Below are 19,386 nucleotides of genomic sequence, written 5' to 3'. Positions count from 1 at the left end.
TTTTCCATCTCATCTCCTCCGTCAGCAAGGATGAGACTATTTGATCAAACTGCAAGGCAGTTGTATTGCTACATATGGCAATAACTAGACTATCCCACGAATATGGCATAGAACACAACAAACTGATGGACTTATCTTCATCTGAAATTTTAATATCAACAGACAATAACTGACTTACCATAGTATTAAATGCATTCAGATGCTCTGTCACTGAGTCTCCATCTTTCATCCTCAGGTTATACAACTTTTTCCGTAGGAACAATTTATTCACCAGAGACTTAGATTGGTACAAAGTCCCTAACTTATCCCAAAAATCCTTCACCGTAGCTTCCCCTGATACATTCAGCAATATTGAATCTGAGACACACAATCATATTGTGCTCTTTGCCTTCTGATATAACTTCTTCCATTCTTCATCGGACACTCCCGTTGGTTTAGTACCTGGATCTACTGCGATCCATTGATCTTTATCCACCAACAGATCCTCCATATTGAGTTTCCACAACTCAAAACTCTGACCATTAAATTTCTCGATCTCTATCTTTCCACTACTTGCCATCTTCTTTCACCACCAGAATTGATCCCGCAGATCTCCCACTGAACAGGTTCTACCACAGGACCAAGCAAAACCCCTCAGCAACAAAGGTGTCCCCTTGAAGCCAAAGCAACTCTCATACCAAATGTAGGTTTTAACCCTGTACAGAAATTACCTGCATATGAATTCTAAAGTACAAAAAATAAACAATGCGAGAGCATAACACATAAAACATATTTATACATGCCAAAGCATCCAATACCATGGACCGAAAAATATCACTTCCAAAACCATGGATCGAAAACCATTGCGTCCAAAACCATGTGCGAAAATCATGCAAAAAACCACAGGTAGGTCCACCCAACCTAATATAGGGTCCAAAACCAAAATTTCCCAGGGCGCTGCCCCGAACCCCGTAGAGTGGGGTTACCTGCACCCCTCAAACCCCCTGTGACTCCCCCCGCTACGCAATTGATGCGACGAAGGGGGGGCTCTGATCCCCTTCTAACCCCCCGGTTAACTACGTGGGCTAGTCGTGGAAAGAATATAACACAACCCAATTAGGAATATATAGAGAAGTAGGGTAAGTTAGGAGTTCTTATCCAATTACCAATATAGGGTAAAAGATCCACCTTTTATGGAGGGACAAGATAAAAGGATAAGTGATTACAAATCCAAAGTAGGAAAGGATAGGATCCGAATGTTTTATTGAAGGTAAGCAGTTGAAACAACTTCTGGAAAATCCTAGAAGGGGAAGCTCCCGGAATCTTGATCATTCTCCCGTATTTCTAGAACCAACACAGGTGCAAAAAGGAACAACCTGTTGGTGACCAATGCAAGCCACAATGGAGCAACTTGTAAGTGAACACACCGAAGTATGAAATTATGGGAAATGAAAGGTACATGCTTAGGGATTTGTGCAAGATAGTGACAAGGGGGAATATGATGTTGATTGATCCTATTAGGAGACTCACTGATCGAATGTGAAAAAATGGCCTATAACAGAATTCCCCCTAAAGTGCAAAGTCAGAGATGATCACTGGTGACTGAACTAATTTACCTTGTGACAATAGAAGAGATTCATTTGCTACAATATATTTACAACATGACATCTTTGTTTGCTGAGGGAGGCATACCCACACTCAGTGCATAAGATATCATAACATGCATAATGATGAAAATACGTGTCCACATATGCAATCGGTAGACCTAGGATTGGATGACTATGTATATGAGCATGACCATCATACATTGTGATCTTTGTATAACTTCTGAAATCACAACCCAGATGGATGAGATTAGGTCTGGGTTCTTCTATATCATTCACACAACCAACTAATGTACGAGTCTAACCATGTGAATCAATGAGCCAGAGTCAAACATGGTAGACACCATTTGATTACCATCCAATGATGTAATATGTTAACATACATGAGTGTTGGGCATGGAATCACCCCACAACATGTTTTGGGGCTCAAAGCCCAAGTTTTGAGTAATATTGTTGTAAAAAATCCACGAATTGTGGGTGCGGAGTGCCAATTGTATGTTAGAGTCATAGGGCTGTCCACCCTAAGTTTTGAATGTAGTGTTTGCCTACCCATGGTATGTGGACCATGGGATTGTATAAATAGAGAGAGGCTCTAAGTTGTAAAGTAACTAAGGAGTTAGCGAACCAACGTATGGAGTCTGAAAGATAGCGAAGCATAGAGAAAGAGTCTAATTATCTTGGGTCATAGTAGTAGGAAGAGGCTCTGTAGCTAAGTGCACAGAGGCCTAGTAGAGTTCGCAGCTAAGTGCACAGACCCCTACAGCTGAGTGTGTAGGGTAGTTTCGAGTCTGTAACTGAAGGAAGAGAATAATAAAGAGAAGTTTTATCTGAATTCTGTGTATCTGTTATGAGCTATTACATGTTTGATATTACTTGCAATTATATTGTTTATTTACTGCGTGCACTTACATGAATTGTGAATATTGTTAAGAATAACTAAAAGTGTATAAATAAGTTCAGTTAATCATCTAATATTAGCTGTGAGTAAGGATTGGGGTAATAACACATTTCGCACCCCGAGTAGGGCTGCACAAAGGTAGCATCTCAGGCTGCGAGGTACAGTTAAGTGCGTGTAGCGACGTGCACGTAGGGTCGAACCGTGGACCACTTGATACCATCAAACATCTCCAGGGTGTGGAAACCTGGTTCTAGCACCCTCCCATACTACTTCGGGTGAGACCTCAGTCTGCGCTCCACGGACTATTGCCGAAAGGGCCAGTAGTACTGGGATTTGTTTGGCTAAATCACTGCTGAACCTGGGTTAGGCCCCACTAAGCCAACAATGAGAGAAACCAACGACGATATTAATGGCTCTCAAGGTACTATAGGATAATTCGGATGGTGTGAATGAATGAGTTGATGTCGAACACCACACAGAATCTTTCGGTCAAAGGCTATTGATGTAAACCTATTGTTGAGAGCGAGGAAACTTTCCATTGATGTATGCAAGCACTAAGGTACCAAATGTGTGTTTCTAAGTCAACTTCTTGGATGATGTGTTGATGTTGACAAGAAGCAACCCATCCCAGGAGGGCCTTGATGTATCCCCCATCAACGACATGAAATAGGTATGATGATTGAGATAGAATTATCAAATTGATGATGATATGGAATTGGATCAGGAAAGGTAGACATGAAATGAAGGCTTAAGAGTATTGTAGTGGAGATCAACTGAATGAGTTCTCTTGAACACACCGACGACACTAAATGGAGTTGGAACCATTGACTCAAAACCAAAATGGAGGCTCTGAAAATGGTATGATAAACAAAAGACAAGAAGATTATGCAACTCGACAACCACGGAGATGAAGTGGAAGACTGTCATGTTCAAGAGCGACTCACTACCATTAGCAAAATGGAATCCCTTGCTTTCCCAATTTCCTTAACCATACTGGTCAATACCTATTTATTTTATAACAAGCTTGAGGATGATAACATATGCTTGATCTGTAATTCATCCTTCAGATGAATCTGACTGAGTATATTTAACAAACCCTGAGAAGGAGTGGTTCGACCTTGTCATGTTCAACAAGTCCATTAATGTTTGATGTTTTAACGAGCCTAGTGAAGGTAAAATGAGACATATTTTTCATGTTGATAGAGTTACAAAAAGAGGTAAAAAATAAAAATCTAGATGTCCCTTTTCATAGGTAGTCCCTTAGGTCTAAATAGGTAGAAAACAATACCAAGAGAACCTCTTAGCAATGTTCGACTAAGGTATTCCTTTTTTGTAGCTAGTCTATCTCAATCCAGAAAAGGGTTAAACTTACACTGAATAGATGTATTTTAATTTACTTTTATGAGTTCAAAAAGACAAGTGCTCTACAATATTTTCATATTTTGGGAGTCTGAAAAGAGTTGAAAGAGGACTCCAAAGGGGGTTCCTTTTTCATAAGTTTATAGAGCCCAAAAAAGAGATAAAAGTATACTCCGTGGTCAAAGTAACCTCTTCAAAACATAATGAAAACCTGCTAACAACTGCCAACCTACTCAAAACACCACAATAAGGATTAAACATACCTATTTCAAAGTAAAAATGAAGCATATCTAGGTAAAAATAAGAAAAATGAATAAAATAATGAGAAAATGACCATAATTATTCAAAATGACTTGTCATTTTTACCATTTCAAATTTTACCTTCAAGAGTGAGTATTTGGATCCCTTTTTCCCCTCGATCTTCTGCAATTGATTATGGCCAATCCAAGGAACCATTTCAAGTGACATCGCTTCCAGGTAGGAACTGAAACTTTTCTCTATCTTTCTACCATCCTTTTTTGTGTTTTCATGCAATTTTTTTAAGATTTTGAGGCTCATGGGGTTCATAAAAAATTCATTGGGACAACCACACCCCCCTTGTGTTGAAAAATGCATTACACCTAGGTAGAGAAACACTGTAGGAAGAGGTGTAATGCTATAGTAGACACTGCTACGGTATGTTGGGCAGACTTGTATAAGTTGTTTTTCATTTTTCCCTCGAATTTTGTCAAGTTTTTTGCTTGGGAACGAGCCTAATGGATTCCTTGTTGATGTTTTAGGTACCCATTAGCACAAAACGACATTCATTTGGAGAGAAAGAGAACATGAGGAGCAATGCTTGAATGCAAAAAACGACCCTATTACCATCTAACTGCTAAACAATTGTGGGTTATTGAAATTATTTTGGCTTCCTTGTATGAGGAAATATATGGAGTTGTTGAAATACCTTTTCTGCTCATGGGATATTCAAGGATAGGTGTTCAAGTCTGGGGAGAATATACTTGAGATACAGGTAGAGGATATTTAATTTTTGACAAGATTGTCAAAGTAAGGTGCCCCCTTCTTTTCTAGGTGGAAGAAGTGGTGGTGAGACGGTGAAAGACTATATCGCTACCTATTTGTTATAGACATATTTGGGCAATGCAACCCCAATCACATATGTCCATAAACCAAGGGCTTCTAAGTCCCTAAAAGTGTTGTTTCATACCCTAAAGGAGAAAGGTTAGCTGATTACATCATCTCCCAGAAGTTCTCCATGAAAAACTACTCAGAACTGGTCAAAACTAGACCATACAGACCACTCAGTGCTAAGGGTACAATGAATCTCACCTGCCACATGAAGAAAGTGTGATGCATACAGAAAATCCCTTTTTTGGGGTGCGATGAGCGAGAGCAGACAAATGGCAGAAGTAGTTGGCTAGGTGGAAACCTAGAGAATCTTCTAGAAACTGCCCATTTGACACTTGCCTCTCTGAATTTCACCCAGGGATGAGTAAGAGATCATGAATCTCCAAGTGGAACCAAGAACTATCAGAGAGAGGACACTAATCAAAATCCCAGAAGCTGACTCACCCACCTGCAAAAATCTATATATTGATCCCTCATCCCAGAGATCAAAAGGTTGGAACCTTGTATTTTGTAAGGAAGTGCTGTTGGTTTACTCGTGGAACATCATAGTGTTGGGTGATCTAGCTTTTCATGAGGTGAAGAAGGTCTTTCATTTTGGGAGGATGGCGCTGGGTCAAATCAATGGGTTGTAATCCTCTCTTCTACTCTTTCTATCAATAAAGTTATTTGAGTTTTCCTCCATATTCTTGTATGTTTGAGTTGATATATGCATTTGTGTGGTCAATATATATCTGATCCTATATTGTTTATGATTGTAGGTCTCTATGATTTGATGGTATTATGCTGCTTTGACTCTACAGGTGTCCTTTGAAGAGGGACAAGCGAGGAAGGAGGGACAAAGTTCTGTCAAAGGGGGGAGGAAACAAGCAAGGAGCCAAGAAAAAGACTGAGGTTGGTACTCTCTGCTTCTCTCTCATCTACTTCTCATAAAGGAAAATGCAAGTAACTTTAGGTTGTTTGTTTCTAGGATAGCTACCCGTCTTAGTGGTACTAGCAACTCTGAATGGATACTAGATTTCTTGATAACAAAATGGCGACTCCACTGGGGATCTAATAGCTTGTTTTCTTGTTTATATTTGTTTACTTTATAAAATACAAACGGAGCTTGAAGTTAAGCCAGATAGCCTTCAAACTGCATTTGCTATGCAAGTGCAAAGTAGATCAATGCTGCTTCAATCCATCTCCGGGTTTTGTTTATAAAATGAACATTTGGTTTGCAAACATCCTAATTGCATTGGTGGTGGGTCAAGTAACCTCATTAGATTAGCCCCTACACTTTGTATTTACTGACTATCATTAGCTCAGCCTAAATCCCTAAACTAAGCTGCAAACTGTGACTAAAAACCAAGTTAAAGTCTCATCCCTATACCATCACACTATCTCCTTTTGACAGTCTGGATGCATCACACCTCTTGTGTGTAGTAGGTGAGATGCATCCATGTTTCCCTGTGTTACAGGTGCAATGATCAGATAAGACTGTTTCTGCCTCCAGATTTTGGTTTTTTCTTCACTCTCTTCAGCTTTATTAAGGAGTTTTGCTGTCTGTGATCAGTATTCCACTGTTGAAACTCCCTTCCTTTGCATCATTCAGCCTCCATTGTACAAAGAATTGTGAATGTATTTATGTATTTTTCGCCATTTACAGTTCTCCTTTACAAAGAAGTAGCTTAATTGAACTGTTGTCTTTTGATTTGGAAGTGTCGTAAGTGTCGTTTTCAGTCAAAGAAAAGAATCCTTCTCTTTTTGATGGCTGATTACACTGTTACTCTTGTATTTGATCTGAATTAATAGTATTTCAAAGCGTCAAAAGCAGTTTTCAAATTGAAGTTGAAAGTGTCACTCTTAGCCTTCCTTTCGTTTTTTAAATTCGAAATCGCAAAGTTTCATCTTAGCCTTCCTTTCGTTTTTTGAATTCAAAATCGCAAAGTAGTCTTCCTTTCGTTTTTTGAATTCGAAATAAAAAATTATCGTCTTAGTCTTCCTTTCGTTTTTTGAATTTGAAATCGCAAAGTGTCATCTTCGTCTTCCTTTAGTCTTTTGAAGAGAAAATTGTTAGTACTGTCACCTTGAGAGAAAAGATAGTTCAGATTTGTACTTAGCATTCTTTTTGTCATTCACACATTAAGAAAGTGGAAAACAAATACATTCATGTGCGTTTGCATTTAGACTGCTTGTTGATTTTGATTTAGGACAGTGCATCTAGTGTGTGCTCTCTGCTCTATGTTGAAAGGATTTCGCTTCTCTTTCCTTAGTAGCTAGGATTTTCATTGCAAAAAGAAGATTAAATGTCTATTTATCATCTTAGATTACATATTTAGGAACTGTATATCTACATCACGCGGTGAACCTTAAAGGAAAACTTCTTAAGAAAGATCAACTATAAAATAAATTCAATGAACATAAAAACGCTTTGGAACCTAATGCAAAACATTTAGAAGTCTAGGCTAGAGACGTATTCCAGCGTCGTAAAGCCTGGTAACTATCGCTTTCATCGTAGGTTGGGTGATTCCTCCTCTTTGAGACGACAAGTGCTAGTACAGACTTGTGCTCCCACGTACCACCGAGTATATATTTGGAGACCATAGTAGGCTATATCCTTTATCCTTAGGAAGCCATGTTTGCCACCTTATCGATTGCAATGCACTGAACACAACATTCGGGAAGATTGACTGCCGTACCGTAAAAAGTATTCTATAGTTTTGTGATTAGTTTGGTAATCCCTTTGTCTAGATTTCCAGAGTAGTCACTTTCATTCCTTTTTAGACTCCTTAAAAGAAAAGGTCCATCTGAGCACTTGTCACTTCAGGCTCATTAAAAATTGAAGGCGACTAGAGTCATCTTTAGCTTTTTCTCGACTCTTAAAAATTGAAAAAGCAAGTTGTGTCAAAGCGTCATAAAATTTATTTTAATCGGAATAACGTCACTGTTCCCTTGTTGGTCTTAGGTTGAGAAAATGGAGTCCACCAATCAAGGGTTTCCCCTTGGGGGAAATCCTAGTCCTTTCTCCTCTTAGGGAGATGTTGGTGCACTACATATGGTCACATTGTCCCTTCCAAGATTGACAATTGGCCTGCCAGTATGGCTCTTTTCGACCTCTGTCGTTCAAAGCACTGTGATTCCTGAGAAATCAAGTTAGAAACTGGATGATATTGAAGTTACCCCCCAGCCTTCTACTTCGTTTACTTCTCCCTCTCCTTCTTCCTCTTCGCTTGGTAAAGTTGGTAAAACTAAAAACCAAGTAGCTGAGAAGAAGAAGAAAGAGAAGGAGAAGAAGAAGAAGAAGCCAACGACGAAAGGGGGAAACCTTGCATTGTTGGGAAAAAATCCACACACTGCACCATCCAAACCTAAATCTCCATGTGTCATCTGCAAAGGAGACCACTATCATTGAGATTGTCCTTGCATCCCATGGATCTTAAGGGACTAGTCTCCTCGTTTGCATAATCCGGTGTCGTAAACCTCTAACGATCATGTTGAGAGTACACTGTCAACTAGTGAAAATGAAGTCAATGGATAGAAAGGAAGATATAGATTTCCTTGTAGATTGTGTGAAGGCGATCATGCCATCCACCATTGTCCCTTCCTAGACTAAGCTAAAAGAGTCTTGGATAACCGTCCTGCTTCACCGCTATGGCTTCCTCCTGGATACAAGAAACTCTTGCCGAGTCCATCGCTAGTTGAAAATATCACTGACACACCTTTATGGTCGGTCGAAGCATCTATCATTGAAGATAAACCCTTTGAGTCCACACAGGACCAAAGTCAACAGGTTGAGATGACAGTCAACCCAGTCTTGTCTTCCGAAGGTCCAAGGACCTTTAGATTACAATCTACTCCTTGGGCGTGACTACATTTATAGCATGGGAGCTATTGTTTCCTCACTCTTTCGAGTGATGTGCTTTCCGCATGAAGGCAGAGTGGTCTAGCTCATAGACCAGCTTTCATTCCCCAGTTCACACGTAGCTAATAGTCAAGTTCCATCCCTAACTGGTCTTTTTGCGCAAGGAATGTCTCATAAATATCTAGTCAATCCACCTGATGAATGCGAGTGATTCGGTGAATGTGACTAAACCTAGGGGGAATGCACCCTGGTCTGCTTCGACAGAAAAACTTTGGGTATAGGGTAGGTTTCTATGGAGGATATATGACTAGTCTGACACACTCGTCCATTTAGGAAAATGGGATTAGACCGGAATAAGATTCCCTGATCAAGGTCAGGTGATTGGAGCTAGAATCACCTTCATCTATTTCAATGGACTAAGCCGAGGAAGTGTTTCTGTCTACTGCGCGGATGGAACCATCTTGTGGATGCAAGAACTTTTGTATGGTAGCCTGGAAACTCTACTTCGCTATACCTGGGGGCATGCAAACCTTTTTGCATGCAAATGAAAAGCGACCATTTATTTTCTTAGTTTGTAGGTTCTTAGCCCTTTAAACTCGTAGGATTGGTCATTCTTAGATTGCATAATGAAAGGATCTGGAGCAAAGTTTCAAATGGGGACAGCTCCCTAAAAAAAGAACCTATGGATGAGACATCCTTATTATACGACTAGCACGAGCAATTTTACGCGAAGTTCAAGCTCGTTAAAAAATAAACCTAGCAATGAGCATATGTTCCACTAGAGTTTAAGCTCATTAAAAAATGAACCCACCTTCGATAAATAAACATTGCGATCACATTATCATCAACTTTTGAGCCTTGGTCATGTTCTTACCATCACCTCCACTCTGTTTTAGCTGATCATACGCCTCCGTTTGATTGTTTACCCCTTTTGAGGAATAGCTGTGGCGAGTGATTCTGTTAGCCATTTTCTTTATGCTGCCGTGATTGGAAAGTTCCAAACCCTACCTGGAACCAACTGGTACCTGAAAATATCACTCGTTCCTGAAAAAATGAGTCTGCTTTAAGCTCTTTTCATCTGACTCATAAAATATGAAAATATTGCCGAGTAATTGGCCTCTCCAGCTCGTTAAAAGATTGGAATTGCTATCCCTCCTTTAGATTTTAATCTTTTTGGACCTGAGGGATCATTACACAAAAAGATCGAGCACTTGTCTTGTTCATCTCATTAAAACTATTGAAAATTCATCCCTTTCGTATTATTTTATACTTTTTTTAGACTTAAGGGATTGTATTACGAAAAAGGAATGTCGGAGTTTCATTTCCATCTCTTTTCAGACTCTCTAAAATTGAAAAGAACCGAGTTATATTTGTCATTAAACCCATTAAAACAATAGCGACAAACTTGTCCATGCAGACAAGAATGAGTTTCACTGTCGCTAGGCTCGTTAAAATATAGTGACCGGTTTGCCCGAAGGGAAAATTATAGAAAATGAATATGTTATCCTCCTCAAGCTTGAAAAAAATAAAGAGGTACTGGTCAGAAATGACTGGGGAAAAATTGGGAAGAAAACTTGAAGAAACTTTATTGGTAGCAAGTCGCTCTTGAACATGACACTTTCACTACATCACCATGATTGAGTCGAGTTGGGTTATTCCGTTCACCAGTCATATTACCATTGGTCCACCGTACCATCCATTTTTGGGGTTAGCGTTACCAATCCATTTCAGTGTCACCAATATGTTCAAGAGAAGTCGCTCAGAGAATTCACCAACCCAGCTTGTGCCTCATCCACTACAATACCTTCACGCTTCATTCTTTCATGACTACCACCCTGAACCTTGTATCATCAGATCAATTTCACCTCCACAAAATCATTTTCTCCATTCCGTGTCGTATATGTGTGATTCATTAATGCCCTCCTATGACGGGTCACTTCTTGTCGACATCAGCTCATTATCCAAGAAGTCGACCTAGGAGCAACCCTTTCAGTACTTTCAAGCTTGCATGCCTCAATGGCAACTTTCTCACTTTCAGCGATAGGTTTACATCAATGGCCTTCGACCAAAAGATTTTGCGTGGTGTTCGACGCCAAGTCCCATTTTCACACCACGTGAATTGTACTGTCGTACCTTGAGGGTCATCATCATTATCCCTGATTCCTCTCGCGCCTATTAACATCTTACATCATTGGCTGGTAATCAGGCGATGTCTTTCCATATTCGACTCCATAAAATATTTTCACATGGATCGACTTGTACTTCAGGCGAAGATTGAACGAGTTTGAAGACCCCGGATCTAGTTTCATCCATCCGGGCTGTGATATATATCCAAGCAAAAGAATGATGGCTCTACCAGAATCATCAGTCTGCCACACAGATGGTTGTCTGTCCTATGTACATGAGAATGAATTTATAAAGCTGAGCATGGGAATTCCCGCCTCAGCTAGATCATGAAAATATTATGAAGATTATGTATTGTATTGTATCTTATTACAGGTCGGCTTCCAGTTCAAAAAACCTCGGATCCTCATGATAAAGCATTTCACCTGACATCAAAAAGATTTACGACCTCATGCTTTAGGGGGAAACTATTATAGACATATTTGGGCACTGCAACCCCAATCACATATGTCCATAAAACAAGGGCTTCTAAGTCCCTAAAAGTGTTGTTTCATACCCTAAAGGAGCAAGGTTAGATGATTACATCATCTCCCAAAAGTTCTCCATGAAAAACTGCTCAGAACTGGTCAAAACTGGACCATACAAACTGCTTAGTGCTAAGGGTGTGATGCATCTCACCTGCCACATGCAAAAAGTGCGATGCATACTAAAAATCCATTCTATGGGGTGCGATGAGTGAGAGCAGACAAATGGTAGAAGCAGTTGGCTAGGTGGAAACCTAGAGAATCTTCTAGAAACTGCCCATTTGACACTTGCCTCTTTGAATTCACCCAGGGATGAGTAAGAGATCATGAATCTCCAAGTAGAACCAAGAACTATCAGAGAGAGGGCACTAATCAAAATCCTAGAATCTGACTCACCCACCTGCAAAAATCTATATATGGATCCCTCATCCCAGAGATCCAAAGGCTGGAATCTTGTATTTTGTAAGGAAGTGCTATTGGTTTCCTTGTGGAACATCATAATGTTAGGTGATTGGTGGGCCCCAGTATTGCAGCAATAATGATGTAACTCCTGAGACTCCCTTCTTTAATTTTATCAATCCGGCAATTCGTAACAAACTTGGAAGCGATGGTGCCGTATGCACAAGTACTAGCTCTTGCCGCAACTGTCACTTGGTCAGCTGGCACAAGTCCACTAGGGATTAAGCCAACTTCTATGAGCTCTGAGAAGAATCTTTTTAACTGATGGATGAAAGCTAACTCAAAGGAAGCTAATCTACTTGCAGAAAGAAACTGAAAAGCTGAAAGGAAATGCAAACCCTAGCAAACCCTAATTTTACCAGCTAGCCCTACTGATGCGAAAAAGAGGATGCAAGCTACTGAAAGAGATGCCATTGACTTCTAGGAAGGTAAAATGCATGTGTCTAAGTTATCACTATCTGAAGAAAACATCTTTTTGTATTTTTGAATAAGTTGTTAGAATTATCATGCATGTGATTTTAACTGTTTTTGACTGTGCAGAGGTGGATTGGCGAGAGGAAATGCTTGGAGGAGGTCGGGAAGGTTTAGAGAGGGCCTAAGGGGTCCATAACACCCTTCCAGAGAGTTTCACAGAGTTTGGCTATCAAGAAACCTCATTCGTGAGCTTCTACAGGAAGTCTGCAGGGGTTCTACAGGATGTTCTGGAATTTTCTACAGGATGTCTGTAATTTTCTACAAGATGTACAGAAATGGGATTTTGGAGGATGGATGGAGGAAGAAAGATGAAGGAGTGGGTATGAAGGTGAGATAGGGGTATGAGGAGGTCCAGGACTTGTCGAATGGAGCTGAGGAGTGGCAAGGATGGTGGGATTTGTTCAAGGAGAGGTAGATCAATGTTGCACAACAATATGGGAATTTAGGGCAGAGTGAGCAAATGGCAAACGTAAGGCAAGGATTCTAAGTAGAGGATGAAGCAGGTGGGATTGATGGAGAATGGGTAGATAAAGAAGGATAACAGGTGCTCTGTAAGTTGTTTTTCAAACGAAACAAACAAGGATTTGGAAAATCAAAGACCTAGTTACGTTAGTCTATTTTGACCTAGATAACAGCAAAGAAATGGAACAGAAGTTTATTTGCACTGAAATCAGATGAAATAACTATGCAATGAAGCAATCAAGAATCTGAACATGTAACCAACTTCTGCAATTAAAAATCGAACACTAATGATTGCATGGCGAAGCAAAGACAGTGTTTTTGGTGGCAGCAAGGTCACCTTGATCCCAGCTCCTGATCCCACTGAGGGAGAGGTGAAATCAGAGGTCCTTGATGGCCTTTTTCTAAAGATCTTCCCTGTTATTAGCCTATCAACTAAATCTAAACATGAAAAGCCTTTTCTAATCATCAAAATCAACCTAAATAACAAAACAAGATTTAAATCTAAATAGCAGATTTTATTCTAAGAATGCAGCAAAAACACATAAAAGTAAACAAAGGAGGTACTGGGCACTTGAGATGGGCCCAACCCCAAGAGCTACAGCCTCCTAAGAGAGATTTAGAGCTGGTGCAAAGCTGGATTCATCTTTATTGATCAAAAGAATAGTTACATTCCAAAAACTGTCCACAAGGAAAACTTGAAAATGTGCTGAAATGTAGAGCTAACTTACTGCCTAAAAATGACTAAAAGTGAACCAAAAACTAGCTAAATTCTGCCTACAAGTGACTAACTGAAATGAGGCCCTAAGCCCTCTTATTTATACAAATTTAGGACCCCAACATCCCTCCTAAACTTTAGGAACTCGGCTGCCAAAACTTGTAGTTAACAACACTTTTTCTAGCACTTGCTCAACTGCCCTTGTGATAATCGATTTGGTGGCCCTTGAACTCCAAGATGATGGTGGAGAATTCGAGGTAAGGGCCCATAAATGAAGGGGACACCTTCCTACAAATCCTCTCCCTTGTTCTTCAACGAATTTGGCTGCCAAGTGCTCATTAAAACCTTTGATTTTGTCTCAAAATTGACTAAAAATCTGCACAAAGCACCCATTAGACTTGTTGGCATAATGACTAACCCAATTCATTGTATTAGCATAAATATAATAAAAAACATGCAATAAACTAATGAGAATGGTGGATTAAGTCGAATTAGGAGGTTGAATGAGGCCATACAATTATCCATTTTTGGGGCTCATCAGTGATCTAGCTTTTCATGAGGTGAAGAAGGGCTTTCATGCCAGGAGGATGGTGCTGGGTCAGATCAATGGGTTGTAATCCTCTCTTCTACTCTTTCTATCAATAAAGCTATTTGAGTTTTCCTCCATATTCTTGTATGTCTAAGTTGATATATGCATTTTATGTGGTCAATATATATCTGATCCTATATTGTTTACGATTGTAGACCTCTATGCTTTGATGGTATTATGCTGCTTTGACTCTATAGGTGTTCTTTGAAGTGGGACAAGCGAGGAAGGAGAAACAAAGGTCTGTCAAAGGGGGGAGGAAACAAGCAAGGAGCCAAGCGAAAGACTGAGGTTGGTACTCTCTGCTTCTCTCTCATCTACTTCTCATAAAGGAAAACGCAAGTAACTTTAGTTTGTTTGTTTCTAAGATAGCTACCCGTCTTAATGGGACTAGCAGCTCTAAATGGACACTAGATTTCCCAATAACACTATTGTAGACCGCAAGCCCTTCCTAATGGGGATGGGAATATTAGCATAAAGGATGTGACCCAATTAAATTTGAGAATGATCTTGTCCATTATTGCAATATTGGAAGGCATCTCAACACTACATGTAGCAAGCAGATCTTACATGCAGTATGGGATAAAATATCTAGATCCGATAATATTCAATTGGAGTTAGGGTGTCTTAGTCAATTTGAAGGAACAAATTACTAAAGAAAAGGAGGGGAAATTGAAAAAATTCGGTTATGGCACTATCTTAGTCTCTTTTTCACTAGAGTGAGTGTCATTACTACAGCCTCAGTAGATTGTACTTGAGCCCATCGATCCGAGGACCCCACAGATGTGGAGGTGGATAGACCACATGAGCCAACATGGAGGCCCATCACCGATCAAGTTTTCACCAACCTTCTTTGGATGGCTACACAGGTAGTTCATCATTATCGATGATTATCCTTACACTGGGATGGATATCTGTGATGATTTTGAGCTCAAGTTGCCTGAGGGTGATTAATGGGATGCTTCACGTAAGATACTTCGACCATTAATTTTTTGAAAGTTTACAATTTTTTTTTTGTTTTTTTATGTTCCTGAGACTAAAATATTTGATGTTTCCCTGCAGACATGACCTATTCAACCAATAGGTGCTACATATCTCCGTTGCATAGAGAGACAACCATAGGAGGAGGCAGTGGGACAACTACAGGTCATTGCGGTAGGACGAGATGCACTATGAGATCTTGAGGTAGCTGAGATCCTATCAGAGGTGGAGTGCCACATGGAAGGACTGACACACTTGATTGATGCGACCGTGGTCAATCAACTTCCATTGGGACTTCAACGACACAAAATCGGAGTGCCTAATCATATTAGTCAATTACTGCAGAAGATAACTTGTACAATGTCATTTTATCATGAGCAACATTGATTTGCATACTTAGATGTTTTGCATGTAGTTTTTATATGGATGATGTAGCCATATGTGTCTCGGGGCACACATTTTGTAAAACCAAACTTAATATATATATATATATATATATATATATATATATATCAGTTTTTCCTACTTCCTATTCTTCTTTCAATATGATGTGATGTGAATTAAAAGTTATTTACATTCATTGAAAATGTCTATCTAAAACAAAATTAGTTAGGGAATCTACTAATGTATTAATATTTCTAGAAATATGTTCATATCATAGAAATATAAATGTCTTTCCAGAAGATACACTCTCAAAACCATGCAAAGGATGGTGGGATTTCATTGAATAGATATTAGTGATTTGTAGTACTATGAGTTGTGAGTTAAGCCTGATGACTATACGATGAATAACATGTGAAATAGCATTAGATAGTAGCTCAACCAGTGTGCTATACTCAACGATGTTGTTAGTAGAGTGACCAATGAAAATACATTTCATACTCACTGGAATGCCATTTGGAGCAAAGATAACCCACGCTGTAGAGGATAGGTTCTGAGTATTACAACTACCACCATCATCATAACCAATATACGGTTCAAGAGAGGTTGAAATCTAAAATCCAAAAGTAAACAGAATCAATAGAAACCATGGGAAACTCTGAAAAACACACTGAAAACACACTCAACACACCTATAGATAGTATGTACACATTATACTATGCATGGGATCAAGCATAATAGCTTTTGAGGTACAACATTTTCTAGGCTGCGGCAGTGGAACTCCATCGAGATCTACCAACTCATAAGCCACTTTTGCAAGGACACGCTGGATAATGTATGGGCCCAACCACATAGGCTGGAACTTTCCTAGACCTAAATTGTCGACCTCCTAGTCATATAAGGGAACTAGATATCCTTACAAGAAGACTCTAGGCTTGACACTCTTGTCATATTGCGCTTTGATGCATATTTTATGAGATCCATTGGCTAATGCAACATCACACCAGGTTTCATCCAAATGAGTTAGATGTAAAAGGCGCTCCACCTCTGTAGAATTAGTAGGAAGAAGTTCGATAGCTAGTTTTAATGATGGAATTTCGTATTTGATGGGGAGGATCAATTCCAAACTATACACCAACTTGAAGGGTTTGAATCTAGTAGCCTAACTGAGGTTTGGTATGCCCATAAGGTAGCATAGAGAAGAAAATTCGAGTCCGATTTATGGACCCCTATCATACGTTGAAGCATAATCTTAAGAACGTTGTTAATCACCTCAAATTTTCCGTTAGCCTGAGGATAATAGGGAGTGGAATTTTCATGTGAAAGTCCCAATTTGGTAGTTAATTCGGTCATCATATGATTTTGAAATTTCTTCCCATGATCCTACCCTATTTATTGTGGAATACCAAACCTAGCAATCACGTGGTTGAAGAAAAAGTATGCAACCGTTTCATCGGTATTATTGAATGTAGGCATGGCCTTGGCCCACTTAGTAAAGTAGTCAACAAAGAAAATTATATAACCATGCCCCCATGCTGAATGAGGGTTACATGTCATAAAGTTGATACCCCATTTCACAAAGGGACCAACAACAACAACAAGATGCAACGAATAAGGCAGGGCATGGATTTTACAATCAAAGATCTGGCATGCATGACACTTCTGGACTGTGAGGATATAGTCACGGAAAATGGTGGGCCAAAAGTAATAGGCATGTAAGATATTTTGCGCGGTAGCATCACGATATAAATGTCCACCACATGCCCCTGAGTGGCATTCATTTAAGACTTTAACAACGTCCTCGAGTGTGGGGCACCTACATAAAATTGTATCGATAGCACAAAGGTAAAGGGTGTCGCTGATAATCATGTAATTTCCGTCTTGGTACCAGATATGTCACTGCTCTAATCGAGAGGTATTATGTCGAAAAGTCTAGGTTTAGAGATAGATAAAAAAATATCCATACCAAGGGTTAGATGACGAGATAAGAAACAGTGACTCGTCTGGGATGGAATTTTCAGATGTAGATTAAACATAAAGGGAAGAGAGATCATACATTAGATTAGGAAAAGCTAAGGATTTCTTCGACTTGGATTTGATGAATTCCGGGTCGAACTCTTGGAGAATACGATCCACTTAGAATATTTCCCCCCAGCAACTGACATGACAATATGTATGTCACAAGGTTGCAATTTGAAAGAATTGTAGTTTTTCGAAGCAAGATGTAATGGTGAAATCTCTAGACGACTTGAATGGCCTCCAAAGCCAACTTTTTGACATGAGTATATAGAATCTCAGTATCGTTGAGGTGGTTTTGAATTAGATAATAAATGGGTTGTTCAGTCCCCATATCGTCTTCTTGGACCAAAACCATATCTATAATAGAGATGGTGGAAACTAACTACAGGAAATAGTTGCACTGATAGTCGAGGGGATATAAGAGAGATGCTCGAACCAATACATCTTTCAAGGCATCAAACAATTTTTGTGCAGTGTCATCCTAATGGAAGGGAATCTTGTTTTTCAGTAAGAGAGTAAATCCTTTGGTCAATTCAACATAGTTAGGGCCGAACCTCCTTAGGAAGTTAACTTTCCCTTGGAGTATTTTTAACTGAATGAGGGAGGAAGGCCTAGACAAGTAAATGATTACCTAGAATTTTAAAGGATCAATGCAGATTCATTGTTTCGAAATGACAAAATCAAAGATTCAATTGAACCAATACAAAACACACATTTTTGTGGGTTAATTCGAATGTTATAATGTCTACAATGGAGAAAAATGGCCCGTAAATGCATGGGGTGATCAGCCCGATGCTTGGAGTGAGCTGGGATATCATCCAGATAGGCTGCATGATATGCTTGATGTCATGGAAAGTGTAGTCCATCACACATTGAAACATAACCCCTGCATTCTTTAAAGTGAAACGAATCTTTCTATAGGAAAAAGTACCCCAGGGACAAGTAGATGTGGTTTTAGGTTGGTCCGTTGGGATAATTTTGATTTGATTATAGCCTGAGAATCCATCCATAAATGAATAAATCTTGCAGTAATCAAAGTCATCAAAAATATATTTAATAAATAGGGTCAAGTAGTTTTGCTTCAAACAAGATTGATTTACGTCCCGATAATCGACACATACTTGGATCATGCTATGTTTTTTCATGAAAGGGACAACATTTGATACCCAATATGTTAAAGGAATGGGGTATATGAAACAAGGCTGTATAAGCTTTTTGATTTAATATTTTATCCCAACAACATTCTTTGGATGGATCAGACATAGGCGCTATCAGATGGGTTTGGCATCAGGATATGTCTTGATTGTGTGAACTACTTGTTTGTGTCAATACCTGGCATTTCTTCATATGTCTAGGCAAAGGAATATCTAAACTCATGAAAACTAGCTCGATAAATCTCAATTTCAAATGAAGAACAAGATGCTCTGATGTATACATTTTTTACTATTCTTGATTTAATCAAAATATTTGGAGGAATGGTTTCTTCGATATTTGAAAGGTTCTTTTAAGATTCGATCTCATGAATGGAGATGAAATTAATAAAGGGTTCGAAAAAATTAGGTAGGTACACACCACTGCGATTATCTTCAATGGTATCTGGGAAGGAGGAAGGATGATGATGTTTGTCCCACAACATGTCATTTGACATCATGATCTCCATGATGCCTTCATCATTGGAGAATGTACGTGAGAAAGGATTAGAGGGTATGCCATAATCCAATGATCAATATACCCAATTGATCGAAGAAAAAATATGGGCCACACAGGCTGAGTATATGTATTTGTAATATTTCTCAATGGGGCTAAGCGACATTCGGTCACCAAAAATTTTGATGCCAATTTCATCAGGTAC

Source organism: Pinus tabuliformis, chromosome 2_1, assembly GCF_031772625.1.
Source record: "Pinus tabuliformis cultivar Carrire ecotype Pingquan chromosome 2_1, CPIR1, whole genome shotgun sequence".
Taxonomy (NCBI): domain Eukaryota; kingdom Viridiplantae; phylum Streptophyta; class Pinopsida; order Pinales; family Pinaceae; genus Pinus; species Pinus tabuliformis.
This window is presented reverse-complemented; position numbering follows the sequence as displayed.